Raw genomic sequence first — 13,093 nt, forward strand, 5'->3', positions numbered from 1 at the left:
GCAGCTTGAGAAAATAAAAATATTATAAGGACATTGGAAAATCCTTAGAGTTAAAAAACAAAACAGGAAAAACACAGCATATTTTCAAATGAAAGAATGCAAAAGAAGCTGACACCAAGGGCTCAAATAGAAAATGTTTTTAAAATGATGATGGCAACAAATGTACAAATGTGCTTGACACAATGGATGGATGGATTGTGATAAGAGTTGTCTGAGCCCCCAATAAAATGCTTTAAAAATAATAAGAAAGAACTAAAAAATATACAAACTTCAAGTTGCAATATTGAAGATTCTATGGGCTAAATATTGAACAATGCAGAAAGCATCAACAGGAAATAGAATACTGTCAAAAGATACAGAGTCAATGTATCAAAAAGAACTAGTGAACATTCAAGCAATTCAAGAGGTAGCATATGATCAAGAGCCCACGGTGCAGAAGGAAGAAGTCAAAGCTGCACTGAAAGCATTAGCCAAAAACAAAGTTTCAAGAATTGATGGAATATTAATAGAAATGTTTCAACAAGCTAATGAAGCACTGGAAGCACATACTCCTCTATGCCAAAAACATTTAGAAGATAGCTACTTGGCCAATTGACTGGAAAAGTTCAGTATTTGTGCCCATTTCAAAGTAAGGTAACCAACAGAATGTGTAAACTATAGAACAATATAACTGATATCTCATCAAGGTAAAATTCTGCTGAAGATCCTCCAACAATTGCAGCAGTACATTGATAGGTAGCTCAATGTTCAGGATTCAAGAGGTGTAGACGAATGGATATCACAGCTGATGTCATGAATCTTGGCTAAAAGCAAAGAATACAAGAAAGATGTTTACTTGTGTATTACTGACAATGCAAAAGTATTAGACACTATAAATTATAACAAACTATAGATAGCCTTGTGAAGACTGGGAATCCCTGGAACGCTTCATTGTGCTCATGAGGAACATGCACATAGATCAAGAGGAAGTTGTGTAAACCAAATAAGGGAATGCTGCATGGTTAAAATCAAGAAAGGGGTCTTCTCCCTTCTTGACCCTTAGCCTTTCCTGCCTGCCCTAACTTCCTCCTTGTTTTTTCGTTTTGTTTTGTTTTTTGTTTTTGTCATTGCTTCAGGCGCCTCTGCTCCTGAAGGTGCTCCGGGCTAGGGGATGCGGTCTTGGGCTTCCACGTTATTGTGGGAGGAAGTGCTCAAGGGGATCTAGGAGACTGGCTTTTTGCACAGTCAGATCACCTTCCCCTACAGTTGATTCAACAGATTTCCAGCGAATTCTAGAAATTGCCATCAATCTGTTGTGGCACCGGATCACCAATGCCTTCTTTCCGGAGGGAGAGGAACAGGTAAACTCCTGTGGATTCATGAGAACTTTGGCTCGTTTTTGACCCATTGAGGATAATGCAAAGAGCAAAGACATCAACAGAGCAGAACCACTCAACAGCCAAAGCAACAAACTGCATTTTGATTTTCGACTATATGATTTGGATAAAGAGGACAAGATTTCCTGAAGTGAGCTATTACAGGTGTTTCACATGATGGTTGTAGTGAATGTCTCAGATGAGCAATTGGGCAGCATCACAGACAGGACCATCCGGGAGGCCAATCAGGCTGGGGACAGCTCCATATCTTTCACATAATTTGTCAAGGTTTTGGAAAATTGGACTTAGAACAGAAAATGAGCATCCCATGTCTTCACTAAAGAAATGAGACCAAATTGTCCCATGCTTTCTAGTATTTAGCAATTGAAACTTGAAAAGTTCTTTCGTACACCAGCCCCGCCTCCTTCCCATCATTCCCATTCTCCCAAAGTACTACTGTTGCATGACACCCAGATACTTTCTGTCAACGCAAACCTGCCTTTGGTGTAAGGCAAGGCATTACAGAGTGGTACACACAGTCCTTTTCTTTTCAGTATCCGTTCATTGGTTCTCCATTCAGAAATAGCATCTTCTCGTGTTCTTCTGCCGAAGGCCACACATTCGTCCAGTCTGAGAAAATGAGAGGAGTCATGCCCAGTAAAAGCCAGCAAAGCGCTTTCACTGGATGTTGATAGTAGCTATGCTGCCTTCCAGCTAAGCAATGGCGTGCATGTCCCTTCCTCCTCTTCTTTTTAAATGCCCTTAGTTTCTTACTACTCCATCACCCAGTGTATCATTCACTTGCTTTGTCAGTCTCCTTGTTTTTTCTTAAGCCTCAGAAACCCTTCTGTTTATGTGGCATTCCAACCTATGCCTGTTAAATACTTTCTGACTAGGCAGTTCAATGGCCTGCCTGCTTTTAGATACCGTTTCTCATAAATGGGTTTCTGGGATCTGGTCTCTCGAGGAAATTTTCAATAACCAACACTTCTTTCTGAAGAAGGTGGCTGTCTCGTGGTCCCCTCCACTTTGCTCAGTCATCAAAGAGCTGCTAGATTGAAATGTTCTTGAAAGATGGTGGCCTTGCTGAGAGGTGTAGAGCCATTCTTCTGAGTACTTATGCATAGGTCACTCTGCCTCTGATTCTCAACATACAAACTGAAAGGACTACTCATGTTAGTGCATTTTTTGACCCTTCAAAAATTGCCATCTGCCTGGATCTTTTGCTTAGTTTGAGGGCACTGTCACCACCAGAATGACTGTTTGTGGCAGTATGCTTGGAAAATTTCTCACGGCTCTTTTGAGAAACCTTAGACACCCTATAAAGCTTCCTGTATTCATACCTCCGCAGGAGGGTTTATGCTTCAATGTTATGATCACTGGAATGTTGTTCACTTCACATTTCCAAGTACAAAGATTCGTGTTAAGGAAGTGCCTAACTTATCCCAATCCAAGAGATTTAAAGATTGTCCTCAGTGTCTTGACATTTTGCACAAAATTCTTTAAGAATTTTACACTTTTAAAGTAATTATACCGAAAATCACAGTCAGCACCTAATATAGGTCAAAGCACTGAATATATTGCTAACATTAGCTGCTTGGCAATATTGGCTTCCTAGCTCCTGTGTGGACCACTAGAAACCCTCAGAAACAAGGAGCCTGTATTGCTAACACAACCTAAGAGTGGAATTACAGGCCTCTAAGCAAGCCAGAGCAACAGCGCTGCCAAAGTCAGCTTGGTTTAGAACTCATTGAATGGGGCTGTTGCCAACCTAGCTCCTGTTGGCATAAGTCCATTCATCTATATATCTAACCTTGGCTGACTTTCTGTGACTCATTGTTTACTTGCTTTGGAAGGATCCAAGATGTTCACACAATTTTCAGGAAGAGAATTACTGAAGAATACCACTGCAAATAAATGGAGAAGGGGTAGCGAGGAAGGGAGTAGCCAGGCTGAGTGGCTAAAGTATAAATGACTGATAAATTCTTTATGAAGCAACAGTCTGTGACTAAGTGATGTCAAATATGAATTGTATAAATGGGAAGAATTATCTGATTCTGGTCTGTTAGAGAACTACTTCAGAGACTCCCGGACTCATATATTTATAATTTTTATGCTCAGAGCTACGCCTCCCCACCTGACTGTATAAAAACTATTTAAATCTACTGTTGTGCCTTATTGTTCCATTAAAATTGTATTCTGCAATCCATTAGTAAATAATTGTGATTAAAAGAAAAAAATAAAATCAAAAAGGTGTGTGTCCGGGTTGTATCCTTTCACAATACCTATGCAATCTGTGTTATGAGCAAATAATCAGAGAAGCTGGATTTTTTTTTTGAAGCTGGATTATATGAAGAAGAGTAGGGCCTCAGGATCATAAGACATTAACACCCTATAATATGCACATGACACAACTTTGTTTCCTGAAAATGAGCAGGACTTGAAGTGCTTGCTGATAAAGATCAAGGATTACAGCCTTCAGTGTGGATAACAACTTAAGGTAAAGGAGACCAAAATTCACACAATTGGACCAATAGGGAACATTATGATAAATGGAGAAAAAATTGAAGTACTCAAAGATTTCACCCTGTTTGTATATATGATCAGTGCTCATATATACAGCAGTCAAGTGATCAAATGAAGCGTTGTATTGGGTAAATCTGCTGCACAAGACCTCTAAAGTCTTGAAATGCGAGGATGTTACTTTGAGGCCCAAGTGTGCTGACCCAGGCCATGGTATTTTCAAATGTCTTACATACATGTGAAAGTTGGTCATTGAATAAAGAAGGCCAAAGAAGAATCTATGCATTTGCATTATGGTGTTGGTGAAGAATATTAAAAGAGCCATGGGCTGTCTTGGAAGAAGTACAGCCAGAATGCTCCTTAGAAACAAGGATGGTAAGACTGCATCTTACGTACTTTGGACACATGGACAAAAGATACGAGTCCCTCCAAGACATCATGCGTGTTACACCAGAGAAGGACTGAAAAAAAAGAAGCCCTTTGACAAGATGGATTGTTGTAGAGGCTACAATAATTGGCTCAAACAGGAACAATTGTCAGAATGGGGCAGGACCTGTCACTATTTCCTTATGTTGTACATAGGGTCTATATGCATTGGAATTGACTCGACAGCACTGAATGAAAACAAAAAGGATATCTTCCAAAAATTATATCAATTTGTAGATTTTTAGGGGAGCTCTTGGGCCAGCTAATGAAAGGCAGAGAAGTCAACTCAGAAGGCTCTGACAATTATTTTCTTAGGATTCCAATAGATAATCTGGATTACATATTTCAAAAGAAAAAAGATGGTCACAGGGGCTTGCTTATTACAAAGGTGTTTTAAGAAAATTAAAAACTGCATTCGTCAGGAAAAAAGCCAAGAAAATTATGCCAATGATGATTTTTCCACCATGACAATGCACCTGTTCATTCTTTGAGAGTAGAACGGGCTGTCCTACAGGAATTTCATTGGGATATCTTACTCCATCCATCCACCCTACAAACTTAATTGCACCCCATTGTATTAATTTTGGTTACAAAACTCAAAGGATATTTTGAAGGAACCTGTTTTGAGTCCCTCATGGATGCCCAACCTGTAATCTTGGCATGGTATATTTCAGAGAGCATAATTATTCTAGAAGAGTTAGAAAGGTGGAAACAGTGCCTTCAGAAATGGATAGACTTAGATGGAGGCTATGTTGAGAAACAACAGCTTTACATTTTGACATTATTGTTTAATAAATGCTTCTATGATTTTCTAGCAATAATTTTATTACTTATTTGTGTGTGAACCCCTTCTACAAGCTGATGAAGCACTAGAAATGCTCACTTGTCTATGCCAGGATTTAGAAGACAGATATTTAGCCAATTGACTGGAAGAGATTCATACTTGTGCCCATTACAAGAAGGTGGCCCAGCAGAATGCTCAAACCATAGAACTAAGGTCAGATGAGGAGGATCTGGGAAAAGGGAGACCCTTGGTGACCTAAGATGAATCCAGACTGAAAGCAAAGAATGCCAGAAAATGTTTACTTGTGTGTTTGTTTGTTTTACTATTAGTAGTCATTAGGCTATATGGATCATAACAAACTGGGTAACCTTGAAAACAATGGGAATTCCAGAATACTTCATTGTGCCCATGGGGAACTTGTACATGTACCAAAGGCAGTGGTGTGATCAGAACAAAGGAATACTGCATAGCTTAAAATCAGGAAAGGTGTGTGTCAGGGTTGCATCCTCTCACCACACTTATTCAATATGGAGCAAATCACCAGAGAAGTTGGATCATATGAAAAAGAATGGGGCATCAGGCTTGAAGGAAAGTTTATTTTCACCCTGAAACATAAAGATGACACAACCGGGCCTGCTGAAAGTGAGGAGGACTTGAAACACTTGTTGATGAAGATCAAGGATTGCAGTTTTTCAGAATGGATTACAACTCAATGTAAAGAAAACACAAATTATGCTCAGTCTTCATTTGGGTTTCAGTAATTCCTCTCGGTTAAATTTCCCTTGCTCACTCCCTACCAGGCCTCTCACCCCCTCCTTGCCACTGGTTTTGAAACAATAGCTGTTCCCTTGTCCCTGGGTTGGTTAAAACCTCTTCCCTTCCCCCACCTCCCACTCTCCCCTGTCCCCCCTGAACCGTCGGTCCCATTGTTTTCTTCTGCACATTTTTAATCCAGCCTATCATATCTAGATAGACCTGCAGAGATAATAATATGCACATAAAAACATGGCAGTGCCAAAGCAAAGTGACAAAAGCAACAACAAAAGAAGCCAATGACATACAAAATGAAAAAGAAAGAAAGAAAGAAAAGCCTGTAAACAGTTCAAGTTCTGTTTGTTGACCTTTAGGGCTGTTTTCCGGTCTGGTCTGATGGGGTGCCACGCCCTAGCCCCAAAGTCTATTTTTGGCATTCCCTCAGGACTTCCTTGTTTTGCTCCCCTTGCTGTTCTGTAGCACACCCTTCGTGTTTTGCCTTGGTGTGGTGGGGTCAGCTCGGGCACACATCCCACACTGTGTCTCCAGTGTTGTCACATATAGAGCTATGGGTCAGTGCAGGATGTTGCATCTAGTAGTGAGGCCGGCCATATCTTCCTCTGTATGCATTGGCTGCTCTGAGCAGGGTTATTGTCCTCAGGGATTGGTGGACCAGGTGTGCTCTGCTCCCTTTCTCCCCCTTCATTTGCTTCCACTTCCATCTGAGTATGGTTCCTTTCCCCCACCAGAAGTTCTATTGTCATTCTCTGGGGCACACCCTTCCATGGTGGGGGTCAGGCTGGTTCTGGTTGGGGCCAGCCCTATAGTCCACTTTTTTTATAGATTCCTCCACGTGTTATGTTGCCCTCCTGGTTTGGTGTGTCATGGTGGGGTCTGTATGCACATTCCAATTCTGTGGAGACACAACCAATACTCTCCCCCTGGGTGAGTTAGTGCCCTGCTCCCCCGCCCCATGTTATCATCTCAGTTTCTCCCCACCCCCATTCTCCCTCCTCCTACCCGCTTTCCCTTTATGTTGGACTCACATGTACCTCCTTAGATGTAGTCTGACCTCCCCCCCCCCAATACCTATGAAGGCTGAGCATGGCAGTGGAACAAGAGGAAAGTAAAAGGAAATAGAGGAAAGAAGTAGGAGGCCAGGGGCATATATAGAGGCCTAAATACAGGCATGTACATATGTAAATATATTTCTATATGATGATGGGGAAATAGATCAATGTACATATATTTATAAGTTTAGTATTAAGGTAGCAGATGAACATTGGTCCTCCACTAAATTACTCCCTCAGTACAAGAACACTTTGCTCGATTAAATGGACATTCCATGATACCCACCTTCCCGACACGATCGCTGAAGACAAATGTATGCATAAGCAAATGTGGTGAAGAAAGCTGATGGAGCCCGGCTATCAAAAGATACAGCATCTAGCATCTTAAAGGCTTGAAGGTAAACAAGCGGCCATCTAGCTCAGAAGCAACAAAATCCACATGGAAGAGGCACACCAGGCTATGTGATCATGAGGTGTTGAAGGGATAAGGTAGCAGACAACAAAGAACAAAAAAATCATCACTGTGTGCTCACCTTCCCCATACAAATGCTGAAGACAAATGTGTGCATAAGCAAGTGTGGTGAAGAAGGCTGATGGTGCCTGGCTATCGAGAGATATAGCGTCTGGGGTCATAAAGGCTTAAAATTAAACAAGCGACCATCTAGCCCAGAAGCAACAAAGCCCACGTGGAAGAAGCACACCAGCCTGTGTGATCACGAGGTGTCGAAGGGATCAAGCAACAAGCACCAAAGAACCAAAAATCATATCATTGTGAATGAGGGGAAGTGCGGGGTGGTGACCCAAGACCCCTCTGTAGACAACTGGCTATCCCTTTGCAGAGGGGTAGTGGGGAGGAGATGAGTCACTCAGATTGCAGTGTAGTATCAATGAAACACACAACTTTCCTCTAGTTCTTAAACGCTTCCTCCTCCCCCCCACCCCCCATCATGATCCCAATTCTACCTTACAAACCTGGCTAAACCAGAGGATGCACACTGGTGCAGATAAGAACTGGAAACACAGGGAATCCAGGACTGATGAATCCCTCAGGACCAGTGGTGAGAGTGGCACTACCTGGAGGGTGGAGGGAAGGTGTGGTAGAAAGGGGGAACCAATTACAAGGATCTACATATAACCTCCCCTCTGGGGGATGGACAACAGTAAAGTAGGTGAAGGGAGATATCGGGCAGTGTAAGATATGATAAAATAATAATTTATAAATTATCAAGGGTTCATGAGGGAGGGGGAGGGGGGAGAGAGGGGGAAAATGAGGAGCTTATTCCAAGAGCTCAAATGGAAAGCGAATGTTTTGAGAATGATGAGGGCAACAAATATACAAATGTGCTTGACACAATGGATGTATATATGGATTATGAGAAGAGCTGTACAAGCTCCCAATAAAACGAATTAACTTTTTAAAAAACAGAAAGAAAACCCATATCTTCACAATGGGCTCAAAAGGTAACATCATCTTAAAAGGAGAAAAGATTGATCTTGTCAATGATTTTGTCTTGCTTATATCCACAATCAGTGCTCATGAAATCAGCAGACAAGAGATCAAAAGACGCATTCCATTTGGTAAACCTGCTGCACAAGACCTCTTTAGGGCACTGAAAATCAAGGATGTTACTTTGAGGACTGAGGTGCACTTGACCCAAGACATGGTGTTTTCAATTTCTTCATATGGCTGTGAAAATTGGACATTGAATAAGGGAGACTGAAGAATTGGTGCATTCGAATTGTGTTGCTGGTGAAGAATGTTAAAAGTGTCATGGACTGCCAAAAGGATTAAGAGATCCGTTTTAGAAAAGTATGTCCAGAATGCTCCTTAGAGGCAAGGATGCCAAGACTTCATCTTTCATACTTTTAACATGTTGTCAAGAGGCCCCAGACCCTGCATAGGGACATCATGCTTTGTAAATTGGAGGGGCAACAAAAAAGAGGAAAACTTTCAAGGAGAGGGACTGACACCATGGCTACAACAATGGGCTCAAGCATAGGAACAGTTGTGAGAATGGCAAAGGACCAGGGAGTGCTTAGTTTTTTTGTGCATATGGTCACTATGGGTCAGAACCAACTCGATAGCACCTAACAACAACATGTTCATGTTAGCACAATTCATAATAGCAAAGATATGGAAAAAAACTAAATGTTCATCAATGGAAGAATGACTAAACTTAAGGACAAAGAATTCAAATAAATTAGCATAAAATGATTCCTAAGCTTATATTATACTTAACAATACTATGATAATTATTTATAATGGCATAGAGTATACTCAACACTAAACTGAAATATTATATTTCCCCAGTGATTTTTTTGTTTATTATTTTTATATTTTTGTTTAATCATGGTTTCTTGATTTTTTTTTATTCTTTTTATTTTATTTTATTTTTTATTTTTAAATATTTTATTAGGGGCTCATACAACTGTCATCCCAATCCATATACACATCAATTGTGTAAAGCGCATTTGTACATCATTCTCAAAACATTTTCTCTCCACTTAAACCCCCGACATTAGGTCCTCATTTTTCCCCTCCCTCCTTGCTCCCCCCTCCCCCATGAGCCCTTGATAGTTTATAAATGGGTATTTTGTCATATCTTGCCCTGTCTGACGTCTCCCTTCACCCACTTTTCGGTTGTCTGTCCCCCAAGGAGGAGGTCACACACAGTTCCATGTAATCGGTTCCTTCTTTCCTACCCATTCTCCCTTTACCCTCCCTGTTAATTTCCCTATAGTGTCTCAGAGAATTGAAAAGAAAAAAAGAAAACAATAAAGAATATAAATTTTTATCCATCTTGACCAACAAAATTAGTTATTTGGATAGATAAAAGTTAGCATGTTAAAAATTTTATTAGCTGCTATATAAATATCATAAGACTATATAAACATTCAAATATGTAGAGCGAAGATAAACAGATTTGTAGTATAGAGATAAAACATCTTGTTCTAGCTCATCAGCTGTTTTATTTTATTAGAATTTATTTTAAGATGCAAATGGCACATACTGCTCCAAGTAGCATTAACTGTCTTACAGGATTTTATCTTCAAAAGCCACTGATACCCTCAACTCTAACTTGTAGCAACAGTTTTGATCTTATAAAATGAACACAGGGGCTATGCGTTTGCCTGAAATATGGATGTGATACTTATCAGTGGTATAAGAAGTAGAGAAATTGAGTTAATATTAGATTATTTGGTATGTGTAAATTAATATTTTCCAAAGTAAATAAAATCCAGACCTTCTGACTATATAGAGAAAAAGCAACACGATGAATTTAACTATTTTCAGACAACATGATCCTATATATAGAAAACCTCAAAGATTCAATTAAACAATTGTTCAAACTAATAGAAAAAATTGGCAGCATAGCCATAAGATCAACATATAGTAATCAGTTGGATTATTATATGTTAAGGATGATTATACCAAAAAAGGCATCAAAAGAACAATATCATTTACAATAACTGCACAAAAGATAAACTATTTAGGAATAAACCTTACCAGAGAAATAAAAGACCTACAGAAAACTACAAAACAGCCCTTCAAGAGCTGAAAGACACACAAATGAAACAAGTTACCATGTTCCTGGGCAGACAGACTAAATATTGTGAAAATGTCAATACTTTAGCAAAATACCTTACAACTTCAATGCAATTCTGATTCAAATCCCATTACAATTGTCAAAAATATACAAAAATGAATTGCCAACTTTATATGGAAAGTAAAGAAACTGAGGATAATTAAAATACTATTAAAATTAACTTATTATTTAGCCACAGTAATTAAAACAGCCATAAGATTACAGATATGAATACCAATATATTAGTGTTGAAAACCCAGAAATACAACCAAATACTTATAGACACCTAATTTTTTTACAAAAGAATAAAACACATTAAATGGTCAAGAGAGAGGTTTTTAAACAAATGGTGCTGGAAAAACTGCATCTTCACCTGAAAAAGAATGAAACAAGACCCTTGTACAAAAATAGACTCAAGATGGATCAAAGACATAAATATGAATCATTCAATTATTGAAACCATCAATGAAAATACAGGAACAAATATAAGGACTCTAATAAAAGGCATAAAGATAATATTGAACATAATGAAAAATATCCACACCCTAGAAGAGAAAATAAAGAACTGGGACCTACTAATAATACATTTATACACATCAAAAGACTGCATCAAAAAAGTCAACACGGAATCCATGGAATGGTAAAAAATACACTGGAATAATAAAATCGGGCTAATCTCAAAAATCTATAGAAAACCACAGCATCTTAACAAGAAAAATACAAATAATCAAATGAACAAAATGGGCACAAGACATAAATAATCCATTTACCAAAGACAACATACGGCCAGCAACCATTCAAAGAAATGTTTGCGAACATTATTAATAAAGAAATAACAACAATAAGATATTTACCTCACACTGACATTTTTGGCACAAGCAATAAATCAGAAAAATAATAAATTCTGGAGAGGATATGGAGAGATAGGAATGTTTTTAAATTGCCGGTAGGATTGTAAAAGTGTACAATTACTATGGAATTCAGTATGGCACATCCTTAAACAAATGCAAATCCAAGTACCTTATGATTCAGCTATCTTTCTGCTGGGTACATACCCTAAAGAAATTAAGACCCAAACACCAACAGGCAGATGTAAACCTGTGTTTTTTGCCACAATTTCGACAACAGAAAACACACGGAAACAACCAAAAAACTTCAAGCTCAGATACATTTATACTATGGAATTATATGCATCAATTTAAAAAAATGACAACTGTATTAAATACCCCAACATGGACAAAATTAGAGAACATGATGATTATCAAGATCAGTCAATCCTACAAAGCTAAATATTTAATATCACCATTGTTACAAAGAAAATCAAAGAAGAAATATAGTTTATATACCAATAGATAAGACTTTGTTGAATATGAGGAGGCCAGGGACTGGGTGGGAAGTGGGAGAGCAAAGGAAGGGGGAAGGGGGGAATTGGAGGGTTTATCAGGATACTGCTGTTGATTTCATTTCTTATATGGCTGTGTAATATATATATAGTATGTTTCTTTAAAAACAAACAAAAAAATCCTTCTAGATTTCTTATCCCTCAAACCTAAATTGTAGTTTGAGTGGCTAAAAAGAAAAAAGACCAGGAAAAGTAATATTGAAATGCACTTGAGTCTTTGGTGACCAGTTTGTTTCAATAAAAAAGGGGGTGGGTAGGATGAATTTCTGTCCTGACGAGGGATTGGGCAGATTATTGTGCACTAATATTCAAGAAAATATAATGTACAATCACAAGAATTTTTATGTATTTGCTTAAAAGAAAGAGGAATGTCTTCTTTGATGGTACTGGTACTTGAACTTTAGTCATGAGAGTCTGTCTTATATTTAAATATAATATAAACAGGTTTGAATTTCAGCAATTAATAAACAGTGTTTAATTTCAGCAACTACTTTCACCATCTCAATTAATTCTTGTTATTCATATAGATATTTCTTGAATTAAGTGAAACCATACTTAATTCTTTTTCCATTCAACAATAATCCCTTTCAACCATGTGATATGATGAAAATGTAAATTACTAACACTGAACACAAATTTTGCTTGTTCATTTATTTTGAAATCTTAAAAGAAGTTTCTAAAATGGTGCGTAGCGTGGAACTGTAAACTAAAATTTGCTAGAAAAGTAAAGATATGGTTGTCTCACTTCATAAGGGAAATTTCTGCATAGTTTAGCAAACAAGAGACATAACCGTCTTGCCTTTTCAGACTGTTAGTGGAACTTCAGAGCATGGGTTTAGCTAGATAACAAATGCTTGGGACAATATCTAAGTTTTTAATCTTTCTTTTCCGTCTTTTTCCTTTCATTCCTCCTGCATCCTTCATCTTTTCTTTTAGTTTCCCTTTATGTTCCTCTTATTTTCTTTCTTCAATGATTTTTTTTAAAAACAAGCTAAAGCATGTTATGAACTTTATCAATATAAGAAGGATTATGTTTTTACCTTTCATCATTTCATGTGTGAAATATAAAACTCATGGTACTATCAAGGGAAATAGAGGAAAGAGCTGGGAGGAAAAGGGCCTTTATAGAGGTCTAGATAAAGACATGTACATATGCAAATATATTTATATGAGGATGGGGAAATAGATCTATG

At 38.3% G+C, this 13,093-nt stretch overlaps 1 protein-coding gene and 1 pseudogene across 1 annotated transcript in view; one reads left to right on the forward strand and one right to left on the reverse strand.

Annotated features, from left to right (window-relative positions):
• The window catches only part of DACH2 (dachshund family transcription factor 2), a 781,274-nt gene that overhangs the window by 539,218 nt on the left and 228,963 nt on the right, over nt 1-13,093 (reverse strand). The window lies entirely within an intron of this gene.
• LOC115869731 lies at nt 1,151-1,696 on the forward strand (annotated as a pseudogene).

Source organism: Echinops telfairi, unplaced genomic scaffold (assembly GCF_000313985.2).
Source record: "Echinops telfairi isolate 266 unplaced genomic scaffold, ASM31398v2 ScPeMD7_42;HRSCAF=159, whole genome shotgun sequence".
Classification (NCBI taxonomy): domain Eukaryota; kingdom Metazoa; phylum Chordata; class Mammalia; order Afrosoricida; family Tenrecidae; genus Echinops; species Echinops telfairi.